Source organism: Rhinolophus ferrumequinum, chromosome 21 (assembly GCF_004115265.2).
Source record: "Rhinolophus ferrumequinum isolate MPI-CBG mRhiFer1 chromosome 21, mRhiFer1_v1.p, whole genome shotgun sequence".
Taxonomy (NCBI): Eukaryota; Metazoa; Chordata; class Mammalia; order Chiroptera; family Rhinolophidae; genus Rhinolophus; species Rhinolophus ferrumequinum.
In genome coordinates, this window is record NC_046304.1 from 10,613,723 (window position 1) to 10,641,466 (window position 27,744).

General features: G+C 41.9%; 1 protein-coding gene and 1 long non-coding RNA gene across 2 annotated transcripts in view; one reads left to right on the forward strand and one right to left on the reverse strand.

Annotated features, from left to right (window-relative positions):
• The window catches only part of NDEL1 (nudE neurodevelopment protein 1 like 1), a 48,687-nt gene extending 30,127 nt beyond the window's left edge, over window positions 1–18,560 (reverse strand). Inside the window, exon 1 of the mRNA XM_033090823.1 lies at window positions 18,429–18,560. The gene's annotated coding sequence lies outside the window, so the exon portion shown is untranslated. The remainder of the gene's footprint in view (window positions 1–18,428) is intronic.
• LOC117013552 (uncharacterized) lies at window positions 37–9,199 on the forward strand. Its single transcript, XR_004421348.1, has 3 exons — window positions 37–115; window positions 2,439–2,533; window positions 8,611–9,199. It is a non-coding gene; the product is annotated as an uncharacterized LOC117013552 (long non-coding RNA).
• Window positions 18,561–27,744: the final 9,184 nt, after the last annotated feature.

Sequence of the window (27,744 nt, forward strand, 5' to 3'; positions counted from 1 at the left end):
CGGGCCGGCTCGCTGACGTAAGGCTGGCTGCGGCCCCAGCTCCGCGACCGGCGGGAAATTGGCCTTCCGGGGTCCCCAAAACGCGCTGCGCTGCGTGAAGGTGTAACTACGATGGGTGAGAACCTGCCTCCCGGGTTTTCAGCCGTCAAGGTCCTTCCAGTGTATGGTTCAGTGCTCTCGTTTATAACATGAATCGCGGCTCAGGTTTCACCGCCGAGTCCGCCGCCAACCACCGAGTGGAATACCGGGGGTATCCTAGCCCGCGTCACTCTCTCACAAAGACCGAGGTTGTTTTTAAGACGTTTCCTATAGCTGAGATTATATATCTTGTGTTCCTCTGTAAAATGTAGGTTCCATGAGAGCTAGAACCTCTTACGTTTTTCTTATTCCAACAGATAGCTTGGTCCTAACACAAAGTGGGCACCCAAATATTTGTTGAATGAATGGATTCGTTGAGGGCACCAAGGGACTATAAATATACACATTTATATATGTGGGGACAGAGTCCCAGAGAGCAGTTTCCAGGCTCTCGGCCTTGCATCCGGAGGCGAGGGGCTGGCTCGGGTGGTGGTTCGCAGTTGTCTGTAGCCGGTTGGAAGTTAAGACAGGAGGTCGGAGCAGCCGAGACCTGGAAGCCCAAGCCAAAAGGAAGGGGGCGAGGTCCTGGGCTTCAGAGAGTAACAAGCAGGCAGATGTGGCACGATCCCCTGGCAGCAGGGGTTGATGGGGGTGGCAGGGAGGAACAGACCGACAATCCACTGCGCTGTTGTTGAAACTTTGAAAACAGTTTCGCCCAGAACAGCAATTCCGGCAAAGCCTAAAGGAGAAGTCCGGGAAAGTGCGACCCGTGTCCCTCCAGGACTTCGTTGGGCCACTTGAGGCCGACTCCTTTCAGCTTAATTAGAGGTGGGGACAAGGTACCCGATCAGAGGGGACAAGTGGGGACCAGAGGCCCCACGTGGAACTGTCCATACATTGGTCACTTTCTAATGTGCAGAGGGTTTGGCCCTAGTTGACAATATATTTTACATATCTAAGCATATATGTATTTATATAAATGTGTGGGCGTGGGTTTCTGTTCATCCCCCTTGGCCCCCAAACCATTTTATATATTAAACATACTCCCCCTAGGGGACTTGGAAAGGGAAGGGGGGAAGGGGCTAGCTCAGAAAGGGGAGAAATGGGGGTGGGCAGCTGCTTAGGGAGAGGAAACTTGAAGAAACAGCTGTTTTTAAAACAATTTTAGGAACTTTTGCTGTATAATGGGCAATGCAATTCTCTCTAACATCAGTGCTCTTGGAATTGGATTTGTGGGTTTTTGGACACAATAATGATGTGTAATACAGGCCTCAAGGTGAGAGCATGGTGAGCCTGGGAGGTCCAGTTAAACAGGAACAACGCAAGAAGGATTGTAAGAGGTTTCCAAATCAATGAAGATGAGAGAAGTGATTAAGGATCGCACCTTGATCTAGACTCTGAAGGACATAGGTTGAAAAGATCACAATAATAATAAGAGTACGTAGTTCACTTCTGTTGTACCATTTGTATGTATTGGAAATTGTGCTAAATGCTTGGTTTGTATCATTCAGTCCACACTGACCTTGCCAGATAGGTACTGTTATTATTCCCATTTTTATAAATGAGAAAACTGAGACTCAGCAAGATGAAGTTGCCCAAGGTCACTCAATGAGGAAAAAAAAGAGGCCTCAAGATTCAAACCCACCTACTGTGGATTGTCTGACTCCAGAAACTACACTATTAACGACCACCATACTGCCACTCAAGAAGGGGGACTATTAATAATAACTACCAGTTATTGGGCTAGAGTATTGTGCTAAGTGCTTTACATACATTACCTCCCTCGATCTCACAAGTGGCTTGTGAGGCTGAAATTATTACCTTCATTTTATATGTTGGAAAACAGGCCCAGAGAAACTGGAGTTTAAACCCAAGCAGGTCTTAGTCCAAGCCCGGTGACATGGGACATCAGAGAATCTCTTTAGGCTCTGGGGCTCTACTTCCCTGCCTAAAGTTGTGCTCTGGGCAATGAGCTCACAGACAGAGAGGTAATTAGGCGGAGAGGGCTTCCTGTGGGCCTAGAGCCAAGACAGAACAGTCCCATCCCAAGAGGAAAAAATAAAGAAAGGCGGCAACTCTTGTCCCTGCCTCTTGGCTAAAGTCCTGGGAAACACACTGAGTCACCTAATGGCAGACCAGGCCCTGCAGAAAATGTTGGTGTCATCTTCCAAGCCACCACCCCTCCCACCCAGCCTGGACTCGGAACTGGTGTTTGTCAGGACTGGTGTGTTAGCCCCATCTTAATGAATGGGCTTTGCTTGGCAAAGCTCTCCGACGTATCAAAGCCCTGTACTAATAATCTCTTTCCTCTGTGTTGGTTGAGCTTTCTCAACAACCTTTGCCCTACTCCCTGCTTCCAGTATGCCCATCCAGGGAAAATAAAGTGGAAATGAAGACTGAGGCAGCCTCTAAGAGGGATAGAAGTTACAAACTCAGCTCTGTGAAGGTAGGAAAGGTGAGTGGTGGTTGCCCCACCCTCTGCCTTCATAAACCAGTAATTAGGAAGGGGTTTGCTGGGTCCCAGTACAAGGTCTTTCTTGGAGAGAGCCAAAGGAGTCAATGTCACAATCCTTGAGAGCAGGCACGAGCATTCCGGCATCTTCCCTGCCACAAATTCTGAGACTCAGGAAACAGAGGCCAGGCTCCACCACTGGGGGAGGCGGGACTGGACCAGCTGCTTAGGAGAGGTCTGGACTCCACCTAATGAGGATATTGGACTCCAGCCACATCACATATTCACAAAAGGTGGCGCGATGCACATAACCCTGCCATGAAAACTCTGATGGGGCATAGGTAATCCTCTGTTGAATCAGATAAGCAGACACCTCAAAATCAAAGGTTTAATCCAGCCTAATTTCTCTGTATTTTGGGGGCAGTATTTTCTGCTAAGCTTTAGGGGCATAGATCAGGCTAGGCTAGGGACTCCAATGGCTGGCTGGTTACTGATGACCGGCTGGATACATCCACCAGATGTCCCACCACCACCTCCAGCTCTTCATGTCCAAACCCCAAATAGATCCTCATTTTTGCCCCAGCTGAAATTTCCAAAACAATCTTCATGTTTCTGCCAATAGTGTCATCACTCCCCTACGTACAAAGGCTTCATCAAATCACCCTTAATTATCCCCTTCCCCAGCTTTTACTTCACTTGCCTCGTCACCAAACCTGAAAGACTTTACCTTCATAAACTCTCACATGAGTCCATTTCCCAGTGTTTTCCCCTTGAATCTCCTCCCCAGTCCAAAGTCTCCTATTTATCTGCCCCGCCCTTCCCAAACTTCTCTCCCTCTAATTTCTTCTTGTTCCAGCCCAGCAATCCACACAGCCATCAAAATATGTAATCTTTCTAAAATCCCACTGCGTTCAGAGCATCACTGGCTCCAAAACTTGTTTTGGCATCCTGTTGGCAGCCTTTGTGATAAAGTACAAACTACAACGTCCGGCATTCAAGGCCCTCCCAAAGCAACTCCAACCCACTTCTACAGTCTACTTCCTTTAGTTCACCCAGCTAGGTCTGACCAGACTCTCCACTGCATGCCCCAAATGGACAGGTCCCTTCTTCTCTGGGCCTTTTATTGACTCCCACTGCCCTGTGCACTACAGCTGTTCCCTAAGCTTGTCCAGCCTGCCTTCCTCTCTGCCTTCTGAAGTCTCACTTTTATGCTACCTCCTCCAGGAAGCCTACCCTGATACCTAAAGCCCCAAAGTGGGTGCTCCTTCCTCTGAGCTCAAGAAGAGCTATGGATCTTCACAGGAGACTTAACTGAACACAGCCTTTTGGTCATGGAGGTATCTGAGCTCCCCAAAAAACTGAAGCTCACTGAGCACAGATACAATGTTGATTGTCTTAATATCCCCCAGCAACAGGCACTTAGCAAACACTTCTGTAATATGCTTTAATGAAAGTGAAAGAATGAGTCAATGGTTTGGTGGCTATAACTCCAAATGGAAGGCAGATAGCACTTTCTGGAAATGCCCCAAATTCTAAGAAAAATTACCATACAGAGAGGATCTTCACTGGTATGAAAGGCTAAACTTAAGTAAAGCTAGGTGGCGAAAGAACTGGGATTCGGGTCATGGGAATTATGACTTTTCTCTAGCCCAGATCTTAAACTCAGTCTATAGCACCTACAATCCCTAAAGCAACATCTTTTACTTTTGTAATAAAAAAATAATAATAATAATAGTTTTTTGTAATTTAAAAAATTACTCACTTGGACCTTGAGGTGAGAAGTGGTTTTATAGAGAGAGGAAAATCCTTCATTTATCTGCTGTGAGTTTAGTGCTTGCTCTGTTCTAGGCCTTAGGGATTCGACCATACAACTATAAAAGGCATACCCCACCCCAATCCCATCCCTATGGAGCTTATATTCTAATGAGGAAGACAGACAATAAGCAAATAGACGTGTTGATTTCTGTCAGGTCATGACAAACGCTGTAAGGAAACATAACCAGAGTAAGAAGATAAGGCACAGCAGGGGCTGTTCCCTGGGTGAAAATAGGGCTAAATGATCATGGAATTCTTTTTCTCTGTAATATTGTCAATGCCCTTAAAATGCAGTCATTCCTCCTTTTGTTGTGCTTTGCTTTATTGCATTTCACAGATGTTGAATTTTTTACGAATTGACGGCAAGGCCGTCCACCACCAAAAAGATTACGACACGTTTTATTGTGATGGTCTGGAACTGAACCCACAATTATCACCGAGTAACATGTAAAGGGCTACTATGTAAAATGCAACAGAGATGTGAAAGTAAGAATTTAAAAATGCTATGTGCAGATGCCTTAAATAGAGAAGTTTATCGTTCTACCACAGTGCCTGGCATAGAGTGGGCATTCAATAAATATTGGTTGGTAGAATGACTTGCTAGGTGGTCTACAGAATGCCATAGCCTTCACCAGATGATAAATTTCCCTTTCCGGATAAGGAATGGTAACCAGTTCATGTTTGATTTTAAAAATGCCCACTTCTGATTGGTCCCCGACTCTTGGCCCAGCCAGCCATGAACTGGCCAGCCTAGGATATCCCTGTACCTACTCACAGGGAAAAGAAAGTTCCATTTGTTGTCTTTATTGCATCCTCAGTTGCTTCTTGAACAAACAGTGCTCACCAACTAACTACCCAAAGCAACTCAGGCTCCCAATCCAGCTCTTCTGTCAGAATTTGTCCCCTAAATTTCAAATTCCAATTGGCTGGAAGTCAACAGAAAGGCAAGAATTGAGTATGATGAATTTGCTGTGAGGTATTTTAGGTTCCAAGCCTCCTTGCTGTTCCTTCCCTTTTCTGTTATGTCTGTCTGAAAATGGAGCCTGCTTCTGGCTGGTCCTAGCACCTCTTGCCAGCAGGGTACTTCACCCCCTGCAGGTGTCCAGCTGCAGCTTGCTGAAAAGTGGCTCTTGCAGGTGAGAAATACGAGGATAATTTAGGTTGAGGCTGTAACAGACCTGCCCATCAGGGTCCTGGCCTGGTTGCTGGTACTCAGAACGGAAGAGCCCTCATCCTCATCCATGGGTTAAACTGAGGTTTCAAGACTCTCTGCTTGACCTTTTTTTCCTTACTGACAGAACCTGATATCCTGCCAGGCTCCCATGAAGCTCTTAGACCTGCCGCAGTTTCTTCCCCAGCAGCCTACCTGAAGTGTGGACTTCCTCCCGCTTTGGAACTGTCTACAGCCTCTTGACTGTCTTCCTGGCTTCAGAACCTGCACTCCCGCAAGCTTCAGTTTTCACTATCAGCCCTGACCCCACCCAGACCCTCAACAGTTACTATGCACACCCCAGAGTGACAGCTACCTCCACAGGAAGGATGACATGATACTGTTAATTGCTAATTTGGTTCACACCTGGCAACCCCAAGGTCTGTTGACATCACACCTACATAAACAGTGTGACTATCTCTGGACAAAAGCAATATCTCTGTTCATATACGTTTACCCAGACAGGGTGGCACCAGTTTTACCTACTCCCAAACCACTCTAATGAAACCACAGGGCTTAAAAGAAATGGAATGTTTCTGACCAACCTAAGCTGATTGGATCAGGCAATTTCAGCCAAATTCCCATTACCAGGTAAGCCAATGAGTCAAAGTTACCAGGAATGAAAGATCATGTATTTGACCATTCAGCAAATATTATTGAGTGCCTTCTACTGTTCTAGGCCGCAGTGATAGAGCAGTCAACAAAACGAGCTCACAGAAAAGAAGGAAAATAGAAGGGAAACAGAAAATAAAGAAACATTAGTCTGTTGGGCAATGGTAAGTACTGAAGAAAAAAACATTAGCCAGGACTTTTCTATATTTTATCTTTAGGGTGGCATTTAGGGCAGCACCTAGCATGGAGTAGGCTCTTACCATTTGCTGAATGAATTAACAACTTGCGATGAATGCTTTTCAAGTTAGAGATATTTTCATTGCTGTCCTCTGCTGCTGCTTTCTTTCATCAAAGCATTTATAGCATTTAGAACTCTAATATAGAACTCCCCAGTGGAAAAAAATGAGCAACAAGAAGTAATTAACAACACAGTTTTAAAAATACAGGGAGCAAACAAACACATCATATTCCACCTTGCTCCTAATCAAAAACATTTCGGGTAGAACAGCAGAGATTCCATATTTCATCCAACAAATGTATGAGATCTTAAAACATTAGTCTACAAAGTTCGGATACGAGCACAGAGAAGCCAGCACTCTCCTCTAACAGTGCTAGTGCCAACGGGCTGTCACTAGGTGTGAGTTTTCCTGGTACGCAGTTTAGCTGCGTGAACCAAACCCTGAAAAATGTGCAACCCGTGATTCAGTCTCTCCTTAGGAATTTACCTGAAGAGAAATAAGAATCTATCCAAACTTAACAAAGCAAGATAATTTTCTCAAAATTCTTTGCAAATTATTTTCCTTGGCTTTAGGACCTTTTCAAAATCCAGCCTTTTGGCCAAGTCACTCCAGCAGATACAAGAGTGACATGGACACTCATTATCAGTGAGCTTCAATAGAAGGGTTCCCAATTCTATGGCACAGATCATAAGAATTCCTTCTGGCCCTTCCACCGTGTGAGTACACAACGAGAAGTTGCTGTCCGCAACCTGGAAGAGGGCCTTCACCAGAACTCAACCATGCTTGCACCCTCATCTTGGACTTCCAGCCTCCAGAACTGGTTGTGAAAAAAAAGAAAAAAAAATGAGGAAGCGGATGCGGGAGTGAGAGGGGGAAGGAGGAGAAGGAGGAGATGAAGATGTGACAGAGATCATTACGTGGCAACGCCTAAAATATTTTACAATCTCTTTACAGAAGGTTGTAGACTCTGTCTTAGGCCAAAAGACACAATCCTATCTCCAAAGCAAACGGCAATTTCAACTAAAGAATGGTCTCAGACCAGATTTAGATTTGAGGGGAGGCAAAATATTTCTCTGATTTTCCTGGGCGCAGTACTTCCTGTGGACCAAATTGATATAAACAGATCGCTTGCTGAAATTCAGGTGAAGCCTAACGAGTTAGGCAACCTCACCAACCTTCAGGCTTCCCCAGGGCAAGGAGAGATACTTGCCTAACTTGGTCACCATCTAGTGCATAGGCCTAGTGACTGCATGGAGCAACCCTGAAGCCACCAACTCCCCATCAGTAGGTGCTCGTGGAACTTTAACATCCCCAACAACCTCCCCACCACCACCACCACACTGGGCACCTGTAAGCCCCAAGGGATGGAGGTGAGGATGGAGTGGCAGTTCTGACCTGGGAAAGTGTGAGAGCTTGAGGCAAGGACCTGCTTCACGAAGTTTCCACCCCAAGTATCTGTATACAGCATCGCACAGGGCAGAAGAGTGAAAGGATGGAACAGAATTGACACCATCAGCCTGAAGAGCAGGACAGTGGGAGTTCACGGCATCTCATATAAACACTCCCTTTACCCTACCCATAGTCAGTTTCCTTGAGTGACCAACTCTTGGGGTACCCCTCGGCTCACTGATGCGTGTCACCAGGCCCTCCTTAAAGTTCCCGCAGCAGTGTCCCTCCGCTTCCCAGCCCCCGGGCTTGCACTGAAGCTGTAGAAATCTGTTCAGCATGTACAGGCAGGTGTTCCTTAGAGGTGTAGGGAAGTTAATGCCCCTGACAGTAACTTGCACCCAAAGGGAGATGAGAATTGGGTGGATAAGTATCCCAGCCTCCTGTCCTTTAGTGGGACAGTTCTGGGGCCCATTCTACATGATTCTTCAGAATGTCTCCAGTAAGATTGAACCCCCTTTGTCCATAGGGTAATGAGCTCAGAATATGCCTTTATTGACTCCTCCTTTCTCTGGCTCACTCACCTGACACTCTCTTGCCTTGTGGGTCCATCTCCCAAGTAAACTACCTGCACCCAAGTCCTTGCCTCAAGCTTTGCTTTTGGGAGAACCTCAACTAAGGTAGGCACACACCCCCAGCATGAGTAGAACAACCCCAATCTAACAAAAGTGACAGTGATAGAATGAAGAGTCGGTAGGTTTCCCCTCACTTCGCATTTGTCATCTCTCTGTAATTTCAAAGCCATTTTACATCCACAGGAGCGCACTGGAAATGATTCAGAACTAGGAAGAATTACCTCATATTCTGGATGACAGAACCAAGCAAGATACAAAATGACGTTGACCAGCTGAAGCAATGGGGCCACGATCAACAAGATGAAATTCAAAAGAGATAAATGAGCGCTGCATTGAAGTTCAAAAAGGAAATCAATTGCCCACATACTGAACACGATAGTCATTAATGTGAAACAAAAGGTTGTGGAGTTTTTCATTGATCACAAACTCCCCACGAGTCAAGACTTTAAAAAATAAAAAAATAAAAAGCTAAAGCAATGTGAGACAGTATTGGCAGAAGCAACCAGATCGAGGATCGACATGGCTCTGCATGATCTGGCTCTGGCTCATCACCACCAAGCACAAGTCTTGGACTCCCTGCTATTGAGACACGAGGTGCTGTGGGTCTCCCTAGGCACTTAGGTAGCGCGGATGCGTAGGGGAGTTAACAGCCAATGGAGCAAAACTTCCACCATTGGGAGACAGAGGCCGACAGAGAAATCCTTCCTCTAACAGATAACAGTTGTTTATATGGCTATTGGAAGATGGAGATCGAGCCGTCCAATTCATTTTATTTATATCAGGTGGTAGCTACTTTGAGAACGAACCCTCATATTGACTCTCCCCCTCCATATCCTGCCTCCTTGTTTCTGCTCCCTGGAATACTTCTGAATAAGGTCCTTGCACATTAAAAAAAAAAGTTAATTAATTCCTTCTGCAATCACTCCCTAATTAGCCCAATTTGATGGTATCCCATCCTGTAAACATATAGTACATGCTGGTTCTACAGATGTAAAGTTTCCACCCTACAATTTTTTTCAACTTCACATCTTCTAAACACCTATTAACTGACAACGTGATATTTGGGACTTTGCGTGGTAGAACTACCTGGAATGTCAACCATAGGTAAACCGGAATGTAAGGATTGCTTCTCTGGGGGCCACTTGTCTGGTGACCATTGTCTAAATAAGGGGGACAAGACCCTAATCATTTATAATTTCAACCTAATATGGTAAATGACAATCCATGGGATCTCGGAGGAAATTTCACACTAGTTTTCATCAATTCCTATCTAATACAACACAGGTCTTGAGATCCACTTTGAAAATTACAATCAGGAGGTCTTGTGGCCTTTATAGGGAAAATATTTTCTGCTCAAAATTAGGAGACTGGGATTTATTCAGGAATGTCCTTTCCACAGAGGCCAATTTTGACTCATAAATTATGATATGCAGAAATGAAACATCCAAGTTTCCTGATAATCACAGTAGAAACATCCCTTCTGTGAAAAGAAAATAAGCGTCCCTTTGGAGGGGAGCAGGCCAGGCAGAAGAGAAGATGTAAACTTCAGTGCTGAAGTCAGGATAGGGGACAGCAAGGGAGCCCTTTCTCCAAGCATGTTGCTGTTTCAACGATTTTCTAAAGTCATGTGTTGACAGGATGATTATTAAAAGCCTGATAAGAGATATTAGGGGCAGTGTGAAAGCAAGAGGCCCAGTCATAGAGAAGGTGATCAAAGGTGGCAAGATCCACCCTCCACGCCCAGCAAAGGTGCAGGTCCCACCCCTTCTCAGGGCTCCACACCCTTCTCAGGGCTCCCCACCCCTTCTCAGGGCTCCGCACCCCGGTGTGAGAACCCAGTCAGCTTCTGCCTGCTGCTGTTCCCTCCCACTGCCTTAGGAGTTCAGCTGTTTATTCTTCTCTGCAGAATCAACCCCATCATAGGTAATTTTGCTCGTTACTTCCCTTCTCTGATCCTCAGTTTCTTCATCTGTAAAATGAGCAGGTTGAACCAGATGATAACTGTTGACAGTTCCTGTCCTCTAGATGCAAAGCACCCTCCTGGAGGCACTGAAAGCCCTGCCTCTCCTTGGCCAGTTTGCTCAATGTCTTGGCAGGGTCAACCCTCTCCTAAATAGTGGGAGGTAGGTGACCAAAGACCACCCTATTCATGCCAACATTCGTTTGCTATACAATGGGGAATTGCTGAATTTGCAGAATGAACCAATGTCAAGTTCACGTAAGGTCTAGTGTATTCATTTCCTGTGGGCTGCCATAACAAATTACTATTAGGTTGGTGCAAAAGTAATTGTGGTTTAAAAGGTTAAAAATAATTGCAAAAAACTCAATTACTTTTGCACCAACCTAATACAGGCTTAATGCTTAAAACAACACAAATTTATTCTCTTACAGTTCTAGAGATCAGATGTCCAAAATGAGACAGGGCTAAACTCAAGGTGCTGGCAAGGCTGGTTCCTTCTGGACGCTCTTAGGGAAAAATCAGCTTCTTGCCACTTCCAGCTTCTAGAGTCCACAGTATTCCTTTGCTCATAGCTGCATCATCATTCCAAGAGCTGCTGCTGTTATCACACTGCCTTCTCTGATTTTGATCTTCCTGTGTCTCCCTTCTATAAAGACCCTTTTGCTTATACTGGGCCCACCCAGGTAATCCAGCCCAGCAGGCTGGAAGGAATAGGTTTATTCTCTGGAAAAACTAAACCAGAGAAGCTCCAGACCTGGGGACGCTGGGCACACCACAGGAAAAGACTGTCACTAACTTATAAAGGGAAGCAGGATAGAGGGAGCAGGAATTCTTCAAAGGCTACATATTAAGTGGTGAGACCCCAGATTCCTTCCCCTGATAGCTTCCCAGAATGCTGACAGTCTGACTTGTATCTTTCAGGCAGGAGAATAGAGAGTTTTTCTTAATAGAATAATCTCCCCAGCTCAAAATCCTTAACTTAATCACATCTGCAATGTCCTTTTAGCTACATAAAGGTAACATACACAGGTTCTGGGGATTCGGACACGAACGTCTTTGGAGAGCTGTTATGCTGCCTACCACATCTGATGTTCCAATTTACCCCTTTACAATATTTTCCATTGCTGCATATTATCTTTGAATTTTTCTTTTAACTGACTCACTTTTTAAAAAATGAACTTCAATCCTACATTAACCTTATCCTAAACAAACATATCTATGAAATCATGGAATTAATTGCTAGTTATTTTCCCCTAGTATTCCGTAAAATAAATGCATGACTATTAAAATGTCAAATGTTCGTCTCTGTGCCATGTAATATCACTTTCCATTCCACCAATAGTACACAGACCATCCTTTGGGGAACAAAAATAGAACCAGCCTCCTGTTTTTACAGAAAAGGGTAATTTGTCCAAAAATGCATGGCAGCAAAGAGCAAAATTTCAGCTATATATCCACAACTTCTTCCTCCCATCTCCATGCTTATTACTCACAACTTGAAACTATGTCAGCTTTTTCTTAATAGTATCCCTACATTGGTGATTCATATGATCTAGGAGTCAGTTCCCCTCTGTTACACTCATGGATATTTTATATTTGAAAAGTGGGGTTTATTGCTTCCCCTGTCAACCAACATTCATGCATCCTACTTATCTGTGTTAAACAGTTGCCTGTTTACTTGACCGACATCTGGACAGCGTCCAAGCCCAGGAGAAGAATGAACTGAAGAGGGAGGTCTGCGGCTACTGGTGACTATGTACTATGCCCCTTGGCTTCTGTCCCAGCTGCAGATTGAACTTTGAAAACAACTTTTGAGAAGGCATAGTTCCTACACAGAGTGTGGGATGATATAATTGTCTTCTTCTTGCATAACAAGTGGCATGCAATTAAAATAGCTTTCATTTATTGGATACTTAATATGGGACAGGCCCTACAACAAGCACTTTACACACATCCAGTCACAACAATATTATGAAGGAGCTATTAGTGTTCCCATTTTACAGATGAGGAAAGCAAGTCTCAGAGAGGTTAAGAAACACGTCCAGGATCACATAGTTGGTGTGTCAAAATCTATATTCATAGAACCTCAGAAGATACAAGAGAACTTAGAAATCCACCTGAGATGAGGAATGACAACAAGGAAACCAGAGAGGTTGAGCAACCCACCCAAGGCTACAGTGGCAGACTCAGGGACAGAATTCAGATCTTCAACTCTTAGACCAATTTTTTCTTTCAGATTTCCTCTCTTTTAAGCTACTATTTCTTGGATGATTTCTTCAGATACCTGCCTGATCTGCTTCTTTTTTCTCTTCATTCCAAACCTGACTCCTCCTGGTGCTTTTACCCCTCATCATGTTCACTCTAATCAAAAGTTGTGGAGGAAAATAATGAGAATCTAAGAGTGACCCTTCTCCCCCTCTCCCACAGAAAAAAAGACAGAAAGTGCTAGAAAATCTCCATGAGTCTGTATTCATTGACTTGGAATTAGTAATAATTTAACCGGAAAAGCATTAAAGTTTACCTTTATCCTTCCCCCCCCAAAAAAAAGATTGCTAAGCAGATATGCAGTTGAAACAAGGTTAAACAAGTTCATGATCAAAAGATTTTGAATTAAAACTTTAAACCCATAAGAACCTAAAAATCCATCAGTAGGATATTGACTAAATAAATGATCATATATCCACACAACGAAATAGCATGTAGCCACCAATGATGATGTCATAGGACAAATGTATAATAATATGAAAACAAATTATGATTTAATAAAAAGCATGAATACAAAATAAAATGACTGCTTTTATTTTTATAAGTAAACACACAGAAAAAAGTCTGTAAGAATATATTTATAACTGGTGGCTATCTCTGGGTGATCTACATTTTCTTTTGTGTGTATGTATTGATCTGTTTTTTCCAAATTTTCTGCAGAAAATTTCTACAGATTATTTTTGTAATCCAAGGAAGGAAGGAAAAAAAAATCACCAAAAATTTTAGACGCAATCATTAAGAATTGCCATCTTCTGAAGCCTGGGCTCTGAGACTGCACTTACAAGAAAATAAGGGATTGAGCCTAAACCTCTTTACAGAGCTGAACATACATCAAAAATTTAACAATTATCCTACCCCAGTAGAAAAATGAGCAATGGATATAAGTAAGTGGAAGGCATACAAATGGCTAATAAATATGTAAGATCCTCAATCATATCATTAATAACTTCTAAAAATGTAAATTAAAATGACAGAGATATCACTTTTTGCTTATCAAATTAGCAAAGTTTAAAACAAATAACACCCAGTGCTAATAAAAATGTGAGGAAGCCAATGCTCTCAGACTATGCTGGTTGGAATGAAAATGCTACTATAACCATCTCAGTTACCATGATGGATTGAATACATGTATCTTTACTTCCTCCGGAAACACCACAAAAAAGACAGGACAAGAATTTTCAAAGGTAGAAACCCACTAAGACAGAGTACAAAAGAGGAGGCAACAGTGGACAAAAGATGTCAGCAGAATCTTGGAAGTTGGAAAGTAAGTGGTAACTGGTCGGGTGGATCAGAGAAGGCTGGAAACTCAATGCCAGCCAGAAGCAATCAGTGTTGTGCCTCTGAAGCCCAGAAAGGCTCAGGAATTGGAGGTGCCAGCTACATCAGAAGACAGGGTGGGGTGGGGCTGAAAACAGGAAGTATGGTATATTTACAAAGCACTTAGACATGGCTTTCACAGCCCAGGCAATTGACAAGCCCTCTCTCTCACTCCTGCAGGAGGAGGAGGGGGTTTCTTTTCTAGAGAAACTAAAACAGAGAAGCTTCAGACCTGGGGACACTGGGCACACAGAGGGCAAAGCTAAGTCACTACACTATAAAGGGAAGGGAAGCAGGATGGAGGAAGGGGGGAATTCTTCAAAAGCTACATGTTGAATGATGAGACCCTACCTTCCTTCCCTTCATGGCCTCCCCGAATGCTGGCAGCCTGGCTTATAACCTCTAGGCAGGAGATCAGAGAGTTTTTCTCAATAGAACTCGACTGATCTAGACAGGTCTCCAACCACATGGTCTGGTCGGCCTACTTGATTACCCCCCAGAGATGCCCAACAGCCAACACACACACACACACACACACACACACACACACACACACGCCCGCTCCAATCAGCATCTGGTTCCTTGATCATAAACATGAACATTCAACAAAGAATCACCAAACATTTGTGAAAGCCTCGACTTTGAAAGATAGAACAAAATAACACAAAAGAAATTCAAGAATAATAGATATAATGCAGGGACAGAAGTAAGCTGGAAAAAAAAACTTTAATATTTTCAGGGAAATAACGATATTACATCCATGAAACAAGAATATAGGGCTACAAAAGAAGCAAGAATAAGAATCTTTTTTATAATGAGGGTTGAAATAAAAATAAGCAGTTGAAGGGTATAACCATAAAATTGAGAAAATCTCCCCAAAAGGAAAATAAAAAACAGATTTCCCAAATTGGAGATGAAACACAAGAAAATGAAAGGATAAACCCTAAAATCTGACATCCAAATGAGAAGAGTTCCAGAAACAGAGAAAAGAAAACATGAAGAGGAAGAAATTATTTTTAAGATAATAATTCAAGAATTTTTTTCAGAATCAAATAACATGAGTACTCTGATGGAAAGGGTCTCCTCAGTATACAGCACCATGAACAAAAAAATACCTACCAATGAAATTTCAGAACCCCAGGGATGAAGAGAGAATCCTAAAATCTTCCATATATATAAAACCAGGTCACAAAAATCAAGAATCGAATAGCATAGGACTTCTCAACATTAAATTAGAAGCTTGAAGACAATGAAGCATTGTCTTTAAAATTAGAAGGGAAAATTATTTCCAATCCAATATTCTAAATCTAGCCAGTCCCTTAAACAAGTATAAGGATAAAATACAGCCCTTTTTTCAGACAGTCAAAAACTCAAAAAACTTACTTCCTACGTATTAGAAAATGTATGCCACCAAAATAAGAAAATAAATGAAGAAGAAAATGTGGGAATCGACACAAAAGGATAGCTACTATATGATTCTCTTCAAAATCATAAAGACAGAAAATAGAATGGTGTTGCCAGTCCGGGGCTGCAGAGTTAGTGTTTAATGGGTCCACAGGTCCACTTGGGAAGATAAAGAAGTTCTAGTGATGGATGGCGGTGATGGTTGCACAGCAATATGAATGTACTTAATGCCAATGAGCTGAGCACTTTAAAAAAAGGATTAAAATGATAAACTTTGTTAGATATATTTTACCACAATTTTTAAAAATGTATAAACAAACAAACAAAGAAGTAGCATCAAAAAGAGAAAGGGCCTACGTAAGAGAGTGAAAAGGGAATTCCTAAGATGACGGTAGGGGTATGCCAGGACAACACTGAGCAGTAGGAAAAGAGAGCAACCAGCCCAGACTGGAGCATTAGGATAAGGCTGCAGGGAGATGTGTCTGAGGAATAAACGAAAGAAAAGAAGATGGAAACTGAGAAATTATCTGATGTATCTGTTCATATTGAGAGAACTTTAATATCTCTGTTGGAAAGGAATCAGTGATATGTATATAAAAATCAAGGAAATGAAAAACCGAGGCAACTTTCAACTCAAAGAGGGGAAAATAGGCAAAAGAAAGGCAATAATAATAGTAATAATAATAATATATTACGTAGCTCAGAGAACAATGCTTACATAGTCATAGCATCACGTACTTACATAACATAAACATGAATATTGATTTAACCAAAATTTGTGATATAACCATATGAAGAAGACGGGGAGCAATAATGTTGATAGAATGATATAAGAGCGCTATATCTTACTTTTCATAATAAGAAGTCAATAGATAATGACTAAAATAGAAAAAAATACTCACATTAGTTACTTTATTTGGAAATAGAAACAACTAAGATAATTGAAAATGTTTGTCTCTGATAGAGAGAACTAGGAAGTGGAAAGTGGGCCAGGGAATCGCTATTTTTATTGTTAGCTTTGTGTTGTTTTAAAGTGGATATAAAATTGAAAATAATAAAGTGGTATGACATTTATTAGAGGAATCTGGAAAAAGGAATTAAAACTGTAAATATATGTATAATTTTTAACCCAGAAATCAACTTGTAAGGATTTATCCTAAGGAAATAATGATTGTATGCAAAAATGTATGTTCAGTGATGTTATTGCAGCATTGTTTATAATTATACCAATAAATTGGCAACAATATAAACACCCATCGGTAGGAGACTGGTTTAATAAATCATAGTACACCCATGTACTGGAATACTACACAGCTGTTAAGAAAGACAAGGTAGATATTTATAAATTAACATGAGATGATACTCAAGAGATATTAAGTGAAAAAGGTTACAGGATAGCAAGTAGAGTTTGACATAAAAATATTTAAAAGTCTAGTTAATTTCCAGAATATATAAAGAACTCCTATAACTCAACAAGAAAAACCCAAACAATGTGAATTAAAAAATGGGCAAAGGACTTAAATAGACCATTTTGCCAATGAAGATATACAAATGGCTAACAAGTACATGAAAAGATGCTCCACATCACTAATCATTAGAAAAATGCAAATCAAAACTACAATGAGATACCACTGCATACCCAAAGGATGGCTACTATCAAAAAAGAAGAGAAAATAACAAGTGTTGGTGAGAATGTGGAGAAATTGGAACATTCGTGCACTGCTAGTAAGAATATAAAATGGTGCAGCCACTGTGGAAAACAGTATGAAGGCTCCTCAAAAAATTAAAAATAGAATTACTATATGATGCAGCAAATCCATTTGTGAGTATATACCCAAAAGAATTCGAAGGACTCAAACAGATGTTTGTACACCCATGTTCATAGCCGCATTATTCACAATAGCCAAAAGGTAGAAACAACCCAAATGTCCATCAACAGAAGAATGGATAAACAAAACGTGGTCTCTACTCCAATGAAATGTTATTCAGCCTTCAAAAGAAAGGAAATTCTGACACATGCTATACCATAGATCAACCTTGACGACATCATGCTAAGTGAAAAAGGCAGTCACAAAAAGACAAGTACTATATGATTCCACTTACATATGCGGTACCTAGAGTAGTCAAATTCATAGAGACAGAAAGTACAATGGTGGTTGCCAGGTTCCAGGGGGACAGCGGAATGGGAAGTTATTGTTCAATAGGTACAATTTCTCTTTGGGAAGATGAAATAGTCCTGGAGATGGATGGCAGTGATGAAGTATACATTTAACAATGGTAAATTTTTTGTTATGTGTATTTTACCACAATAAAAACTGTTTTTAATTGTTTTATTCTAGAAGTCTATACACCAAAGTGTCAATACTAGTAATCTTCAGGGATGGAATTATGTTAAAACTTTCACTGCCTGGTTTGGATTTTTTTCAACTATGATGTTATCATTTTTAAAAAGTCGAGTTCCATTTAGAAAATGAAATAAAACCTGGAAGAATACCATCTTTCAGTTTACAAAACACTTTCACAATCATTGTCCTGTTGAAGCATCACAAAAATCCCACAACATAGAGCTATTTTGACATTCCTGTGGACGAGGAAACAGGTTCAGAGGGAAGGGAAGTGACTTGCCCACAAGAAAAACAAGGAGTTAGGACTTAACCACAAGCCCCTAACTTGGTCAGCTCAGCACAATTTCAAGCTTCACACCAACTATGTCTCAGTCAGTCCCAGATAAACCTGTCTGAACCCAAGAAGCACTTGCTACAACCCAGAACAATGCTACCTGGGCAGCCCAGGAAATAGAAAACCACATCAAGGTGATGAATTCTCAGAGGGATATGGGCAGATAATGTGATTTAGGAAGCCACCAAAGCAAACCCCTGGTGTCACCCCCACAGGAGCATAGCCAACCTCACAAATTGACCTTAGTCTTTGACAGTCCCTCGTCACATGGGGGTCTGAGAGGGTCCTCAGACCACCAGGAGTCCCCCATTCTGGTGTGTCTCAGGGCGGCCCTCCCCAGACCCTCTCTGAGCAGAACCCCACTGTCCCAATGTACCTGGTCCTGTGTCCCAGGCTTCACTGATCAGATCAACAGCAGCCCTTGGGGGGACGTCACTGAACCAGCTGAAACAAAGTAGAAGTCAACAGGAAGCGTGAGAATCATCTTCTGACAAACGAGGCACAAGGACAGGAAGTGGGTTTGGGCCAGGAAGGCTTGGGCCTGCCTTCTAGAAGTGAGGCAACCCTGCCAGCCTCATTGCTTAGCTGGAGTTGAGCAAGACTTCAGTGCTGGGGAAGTGAAAAAAGAAATTCAAGTCCTAACTCTTTAGCCAGGCCTTCAAAAGTCCCCATTTCCACTGCAGGCGTGTATGACTGTCCCTGTATTTGGAGGGGAAAGGCAAGGGGGAAAGCTGTCACTTATTAAGGGGAGGAGATGCACAGCACATACGGGGTACTTAAGAGAGTAAACCAAGTCAGATAGCCTCCACCTACCACTTCCAGCTGTGAAACCTTGAACGAGCTGCTTTGCGTCTCCGAGTCTCATTTTCCCCGTGTATGAAATGGAGGTAAAACCAGTACTGACCTCATAGTATTGTTTAGGCTTAAACGAGATGACGGGTAATTGGCTTCACACAGTCCAGGTGTCACTTTAGCAGTTGGCAGTGTTCCTCCCCCTTTCTGCCTCTCCAACTCTGACCCACTCCTCCAGGCCGTATCAGGTCAGACCACTTGGTCTGAAGAGTTACCCTGAACACCTGTCACATCCACAGTGGCTACGGCTCTCATGTGTCATTTAGTCTCACCATAGAGGAAAAGCACTATTTGTAAGAACTGCTGCTGAGGCCCATCATTGATGATTCCTTTCCCATGGTGATGTTTTATCTCCTCAGGGTCACCCAGTGAGGGTAGGGGCTGTGTGGATTTGTCTCTGTATCCCCAGGAGCATTCAGCAGAGCACTGGAAGTTAGTCAATAAGTGTTGGTGGACCTTCAAGATGCTATGGAAACACCACCCTTCTTAAAGCATATAGGTAAACTCAGGTACCAGGGCTGAGAACCCATAGCAGTGAGGCTGAGGTTGGGCTGGCTATGGCAAAGCCTTGCACGAGGGCAGGGCCAGGGTGATCCTTGGTTCCCCTTAGCTCCTCCCACAATGCCCTAAAACACCTACAGATGTGAAACGGGGGAGTGTGCTGAAAGCTGAAGCTTGATCTGCCTGAAAATCTGCTCCTGTGCACCCCATCCGTTTCCAGAAGGAAGCCTGCTTAGCCTGCACCATCATTAACTCTCCCTCAAAAGCAACCCTTAGGTCTGTCACCTTATCTGGAGACACGCCCTCCTCCTGGCTCTGTTCTCACCTCCCTGACCCCCTTCTTTTCCAACGATGGCACCTTCATGAAGATTGTCCCTCACCTCTTGTTCCCTCCAGTTTACCACCCCGCTAGGGCTCCCTGCCTTGCTCCATACTTTCTTAGTGGACCCCAAGCCTTGTTGAGGCTTACTATGTGCCAGGTACTGTGCTAAGTGCTTTACATATAATATCCTGCTTTAACCTTCAAATAAGGTAGAGGCTGTTACTATTCCCATTTTACAGATGAGGAAACTGAGACCCAAAGAGGTCATGCAACTTGCCCAAGGTCACACAGTAAGTAGACACACTCTAACTTGTATTGTACACATTACAGTGGGAGTTTACTCTAGGAAGCTATAAATTTGAGGGCAGAGTCCTGGTTGGCTTCTCTCCCACCTCCCATGTTGCACAGAGGTGGGGGACCTTACAGGCAGCATGTTCTAAATGTTAGAATGACTAAGTGTGAGTCATCACCAGGGAGCTTGTTAGAAATGCAGAACCTCAGACCCCACCCCAGTCCTACTGAATCATAATTTACATTTTCTCAAGAGATTCAGGCAATTTGTTTGCTCATCAAAGTTTGAGCCATATTGGTCTAAGTTGAATTGAACAGATGGTGCTATACAGGCACCCATGGGCAAAGCAAGCACAGAAAAATTTAAAAAAAACACCACAGGACTCTTGATCTTTGGGATTTCACCTCTGGAGGAAGCACAGAGCCTAAAATTTAGGGTTGGAGGCTCCCTATGCCCGGGTCAGTTTCCACCTCATCTCACTCAAAAACGGTCTTTGCCCTGGGAGTCTGAGAGTAATGGGAGGTCATTAGAGTGCCACCTGCTGGTCTTGATTAGGTTTGCATCACACGTTTCTGTTCCAGGCATCCTCCTCACTCAGAGCCGCAGGCAGCACAGGAGTGTGCGGCTGGCTGAAACTTCTCCTGGAGATCCTGTAATTCTTCCCAGCCCAGTTTGTTTCTGCTCCCTCGTTGGCCTTAAACACTCACCATTTGCTACTCTTGTCACAGGTTTAGATAACTCCGTACTCCCTAAATGACCGTAATGTAGCACCCCATGTTTGCTTAGCCCCTTGACCTCCTCAATTCAGTTCATTAGACATTTGTTGAGCTCCTACCTACTAGGTGCAAAGCTTAAGACTCAACCGACCTCTTCTCGTTAACGTCAAATCAAGTGGTCAAACCAGGCCCTTAGGGTTCTGACCAAGGCATAAAGATTTAAAACTGATCCCTGCAAGAAAGTACTTGCAACATTCACATACACATATTTCTATGTATGTATATTAATATCCATCTAAAATCAATAAAAAAGGAAGCAATCTAAATATAAAATTGGGCAAAAGATACAGATAAGTTCATAGCAGAAGAAATGCAAATAGTAAAAGACATTTTTAAGAAATGTCCCTATTTCAAACCTTTTTTTAGATTTTTGAAATTATTCTATTTCTGCCATTGGCTTTTTAATGATACATTATTTTATTATTCTTTTAATGGTTATCAAAAATTACAGCATACATCCTTGAATTATTAGTCTACTACAATTTACACATTTACGACTTCCCAGATAATGCAAGAATCTTACAATTCAACTCCACTTATCCCTCTTCTGCCTTTTGGTTATGATTGTTAAATATTTTAATTTTTAAACTCTTAAGATATTATTTTTGTTCTATACTGTCAATATTCATGTATTTTCCCCACACATTTACCTCTTGCACATTTACCTCTTATCATTTATTTATTCCTGCATTTCTTTGCTTCCTTTGGGATCATTTTCATTCTGTGTAATGAAAGTATTTCAGTCCTTTAGTATTTCTTTCAGTGCAGCTCTCTTGGCAATGAATTCTCTCTGTTTTCATTTGTTCCACCTTCATTTTTGAAGAATATTTTTCTCTGTACAAAATTCTGCATTGGCAGCTATATTCTTTCAGTCATTTAAAGATTATAACATGTACCCTTGACTTCCGCTGTCTCCTGGATTCCATCATTTATCTTGAAAATGAGCTGTTAGTATTACTACTCCTCTGAAAGTAATGTTTTTTCCCTAGGGCAAATTTTAAAAATTCTCTTTGTCTTTGATTTTTAGAAGGTTTACTACAATGTGCCTAGGTGGGGATTTTTTGTATTTATTTGGTTTAAGACTTGTAGAGTTTCTTAAATCTGTGGTTTAACGTATTTCATTAATATTATAAAATCTGTAATCAATAACTCTTCAACTATTGCATCTGAACCATTTACTATTTACTTAAGTGACTCCAATTAAATGTAATTTAGATCTTTACACCACGTGCTGTATTCTCTTATGCTCTTTTCTGTATTTTTCATTTTTTCCCTCACTTCATACTTCAGACTGAATATTTTCTACTGACCTAACAGTTTACTAACCTTCTCTCCTGTTATACTAACCTGCTGTTAAACCTATCTGTAGAGTTTTTTTATTTCAGTCATTGTATTTTTCAATTCTAGGATTTCCATTTGGTTCTTTTTAAAATTGTTACTAGTTCTCCATCTACTTTCTTGAATGTATTAGAGACCGTGTATAATAATATCAATATCTTTTTCTCCTTTGGATTTAATGCTATCGTCTTGTTTTTTTTCTCTCTTGGTTTTTGCTTATTTGGATGTGTCTCCTAATATATCTGTTAATTTTTGTTAATTGCTGGATGCTGGGTAAATTAAAAAGTTGTAGAGGCTCTAGATAACGTTATTTCTCCAGGAGAGGTGTAAATTTCTGGGGCTTTTGTTTTTGGGATTTTTTTCCTCAGGCAGTTAGAGTAGGGTCAAATAATTGGATCCGGTCAGGAAGTGAGATGTCCCAGGCTTTGTGTGGGCTGGTCTATTTCTGGATTACCCTTACTCATAAATCATAGTCCCTCAGGTGTCTCAAGTGAAACCCTAGAATATTGACCAGATCTCCCTTTCTTGTCAGATCCTAAACTCCAATTTTTGAGCCTTGTGATTATTACCAAAACTTTAGGCCACCATTTTCTGCTCAGCTTCAATGCCTCCCAAGCAAATCAGCAAATTCCTTAAGGAATTTCCTTAAGAAAAAGCAGTGGAGACGACCCGCCCTCACCTCAATGTGTTTTCTTTCTTATACAGGATCATGTTTACTCAAGTTCTGCCCACTTTGGCTACTCTCTGAAGCCTTAAATCAGGTGTGTATGTTTGCGTGCGTGTATGTGTGTCCTAGTCTGATACAAGCCACTCTGTTATTACCAGAAGCAAAGGTAAACTAATGTACATTTTTTAAAAAGATAATTGACTTTTCTGTGGAAAACAGACCATGGAGGGCAGGGTAAAGGAAGGAGAGTGGAAAGAGGAAGAGAAGTTAAAAGGCTAAGTTAGCATTCCAAACAAGAGTCTCATGTTGTCTTGCGCTAGGATATTGACAGTGATGACAGTAGAAAGTGGAAGGTTTTAAGTTTGTGTTGTGTTGTGTGTGTGCGTGTGTGTGTGGAAATGAAATTATAATAATACCCAGGCAAGGTGAATAAGGGAGATAAGAGTTAAAAGTTGTACTAAATTAGTACAACTGTTATGAAAGGAAATTTGATAATATTTATCACAAGTCTTTAAAATTATTTTATACTTTGACTCATCAATTCCATTTCTAATAATTATTTTAAGGACAAACACCAAGGTTTTGCAATAAAAACACTTATTGCAGATTTTTTTATAATAGAGAAATTGGAAACAACTTAAATACCAACCAATAGATTACTTAAATAAACGACTACATCCATTAAAAATGAGGGTGTAAAACAATGTTTATTGGGGAATCACAAGATGACAACTGAAAAAAAAATCAGGTCCTAAAAGTATTTATACAATGTTATCCCATTTATCTTAAAATAATTATATATTATAATTATGCATTATATAATTATTTTAACATAAGCATATATAGTATATACATTATTATATAGAGAGAGGCTGTAAGATTAAACACCAAAATATTTATGATAGTTATCTGTAGGGTGGTGTAGAACTTATGTTTTTGTTTTTCATCTATGTGTTTATGAATTTTTCCATGTTTTTTTCAACAGCAGTCCTATTTTTATATCAGAAACAATATAAATTTTTTTTCACTCCTGACTCTGTCCCTGACCCCGGCCTACCTGTCTCAATCATTGAGGACTCAGCTGTCAGAGAGGCTTTCGGTTCTGGGATGACGAGTGAAGAGTCAGTAAATCCTTCGTCACAGGCTTATTTCAAGCACTCTTTCTCTTGCCGCTGCCACCGCCCCAGGAAGGGGGAGAGGTTTCCCTTCCATATACCTACCCTGAGAACAAACCTCTGTGCTCTCTTCTTTAGTTTCCCTTCCCCACCGGTCCCAGAGCATGTCTGCACCTGGAGTTGGCGATTTTAAAGGTGTGTGTGTTGTACGACAGTGAGAGGGCATCAGGGCCAAACCAGGTGAGTTGCTGGCTCTCGGGGCTTTGGGGCATGACTCAGAGCCTTCCTGCTCACCCAGTGCCCCACCCCTGCTACTCTCTGCCTCCTCCTGGAGCCCCACTCTTGGGTCACCCTCTGCCCTTGTCAATTTTATCCTCAGGTCCAAGCTATTTGTCTCCTTTTCTCAGGATTCTTTTGGTTGATCCCACTCTGTGGCTTCCCGTCCAAAGGGCTCTCAAGCATTTAAATACAGCCTCGGGCCCAGCGGTGAAAATTCTGAAGTGGCCTCTTCCAGCTCTGAGATCCCAAGCATCTGTCGGCTACCCCAGGCCATCATCCTTCATATGTCCCAAGGCAGTGTGTGCCAAGGTGTGTGCACCCGACGACTTCAGGTGGTACACAAACAAACCTTTTTTTAACCTAACAGTATGTATTAATTTTGCTGTTTATTAAAAATATAACTAGAACATCAGACCTGTGATTTCACAAGTATGAATGCTTAGAAGAGGCAAGACTAAATATTTAGGTTTTAAACGTGGCTCAATTTTTTTTAAAGAAAAATCAAGTAAACAACTGTACGTGTGGCACTTTGATATAGAAAAATTACCAAGACAAATTACCAGATTAAGTTCTCCCCGGGGAATTCCTCCTTTAAAAGTCCTTCAGTCCCTTCCTCATCCCTACCCTTGCCAGACTCACCCTCTGCAGAAACTGCCCAAGACCAAGCTTTTTCAAAGACAACATTAGTACGTATAATAGTACTCAAGTAAGGCCAGACCAGAAGTTCTCAGTCCGCTATGACTTTGAGGAGGAAATTTGATGTACATTCCAAAGGAATTTAGAATAGAAAGTAGAATGGCCATGTTCCCCAAACTTCTGTTGCGCACCACCCCTTCCCCCAGGCCCTGTACGCTTGAGCTAGACTTGAGAAGGTAGACTTATTCATTTAACAAACATTGATTTATTGAACTCTGATGGTGCCAGGCCCTTGTGCTGGAGGCTACAGAGAAGAGTTAGAATCCCCTCCTTTAAGGTCTTAAAAGATGGAGATGCTGGGGGGAGAGAGTGATAAGGTGGAAAAGCATTCCATCCAAGGGGAGAAAAAACATGAAAGAAAAAAATCACAGAGCCCCAGAAGTTGAGGCCTTCAAGGGATCTGAACTAAAAGCCACCACTGGGACCACGCCGCATAGCATGAGACAACCAGGGGAAAGGGAATATCTGGAGCGAGTTTTGGAAAGGCAGTGAGAGCCTCAGGTGCTGGCCGAGGAGTGTGGGCAGTGGGGAGCCATGGAAGTCTTCAGAGGAGAGGAGGATGAGATGAGACCTGTGAAGATAGTCTGTGGCTGCTGGGTTCTGAGGGGCAGGTTGGTGCAGGAGGGCTGGGGGCGGGGGATGCGAGTTGGGAATGAAGAGCAGCACTTATACCTTCTACCACGCTGATAAATGAGAAAGCTCCAAGATATAGTGTCAAGTAAGACAAGCAAGACGCAGAGGCGTGCATGTGGTCTGCTACCTTTTGGTAAAACAAAGAGGGAATATGAATCTGTATCTGTATTCACTCCTGTAGGTAAATAAGATTCGCAAGAATAACCACTAATGACAATGGTTACCTTTTTAAAAAATTGTGATAAAAATTTACCATCTTATTCATTTTTAAGTGTACAGTTCGGTGACATTAAGTACATTCACATTGTTGCATAACCATCACTACCATTATTCTTCCCAAACTGAAACTTTGTAACCATTAAACAATAACTCCCTCTTTGCCCTCGCCACCACCATTTTTTCTCTCTATGAATCTGACTGCTCTAGGTACGTCATATAAGTGGATCCATATAGTAATTGTCCTTTTGTAACTGGCTTATTTTATGAAGTATAATGTCCTCAAAGTTCATCCCTATTGTAGCATGTGTCAGAATTTCCTTCTTTTTTAAGGCTGAATAATATTATATGTATAAATCACACTTTGTTTATCCATTTATCTGTCGATAGACACAAATTGCTTTCACCTTTTGGCTATTTTGAGTAATACTGCTATGAACATGGGTGTACAAATATCTGTTGGAGTCCCTGCTTTCAATTCTATTGGGTATGTACCCACAAGGGAAATTGCTGGCTCATATGGTAATTCTATTTTTAATTATTTGAGACGCCATCATGATGTTTTCCATAGTGGTTGCACCATTTTCCATTCCCACCAGCAGTGCACAAGAACTCAAATTTCTGCACATTCTCACCAACACTCATTTTCTGTGTGTTTGTTTGTTTGTTTGTTTGTTTTAGAGTAGCCATTCTGATGGGTGTGAGTTGGGATGCATAGGAAATGGGCAGATATGGAACAGGGAGGGGAGGTTTTTCACTGCAGGTTTTTACCACTTTTTCATTTTTTAATCATCTGAATGTATTATTCAAGAAAATTAAATTTTATTTCAGCGGTTTTTATGACAATTCCCAAACATTCAGAAAAGTTAAAAGAATTTTGCAGTGAGAACCCATATATCCAAAAATTATATTCTGCCATTAGCGTGCACTATTTTTGGATTATCACATCAATCCAGTCATCGATCCATCCAATTAAAAAAATAAATATAGAATGTAGTTTCCTAGGCCCCTCCCAAGACCTATTAAGCCCTGAGACAAGCCTGGAAATCTGTAGCTTTAATCAATTCTCCAGGTGGTTCTGGTATTTGGGGATTTCTATCCTGATCCAGCTAGTCATCCTATGCAGAAACCAGACCTTCAGTCAGTTGGTGATCAGCCAGCCTCAGCCTGCGTTCTCCCCTCATCAAGAAACTCCTTTCCTTAAAGAGGTCTCTCCAAAGAAAATCGTATCTTAACTGGTTCAAAGTGGTCTCCAGACCCATACCCATCCTGGCTGTCCTCTTCCCTAGAACATGCTTCAGCACCTCGACAACACCACCCCTAATGTGACCTCAAAACTGGACACAACTCTCTGATGCAGCCTGACCAGAACAGCGGCCACTCATCCCATCCTTCCCTGAGCTGAAAACTCGTCTTCCACCATTCAGACTGCATTTATCCCCTCTGCTGAGAATAGCAGGACACTATAAAATGGGTGGTAGGATTTGCAACAGATACTTTATTCACTAAGCTAAGACCAGATTGGCTAGGCCCTTTAAAGGAGGAGGTATTCAAGTCCTCTTACCCCTCTTTAGCCTTCTCTTTTTGCCATGATGATGATGATGAAGATAGAGAGATAGATAGGAAAGAAGGAAGGAAGGAAGGAAGACAAAGAAAGAAAGAAAAAGAGAGAGAGAGAGAGAGAGAGAGAGAGAGAGAGAGAGAGAGAGAGAAAGAGAGAGAGAAAGAAAGAAAGTTGATGGACACCTTAATGCATTAGAGGCAGGGTTCCAGTCACATTATTTGCATCCATTCATTTAATCATCACAATCCTATAGAGCCTTATTTTATGGGGCCAAAATGGTCTCCATTATTACCCCCTTTTTCTGATTGAAGCAACTGAAGCACAAAGGGGTTAAGTAACTTACCCAAAGGTACAGGCACTTTCTCTTCATATAAACACACACAGTGCACTTTCGAACCCTCATGTACTGATCTCAATTTCCCAAAGATCCCCGCTATCAAA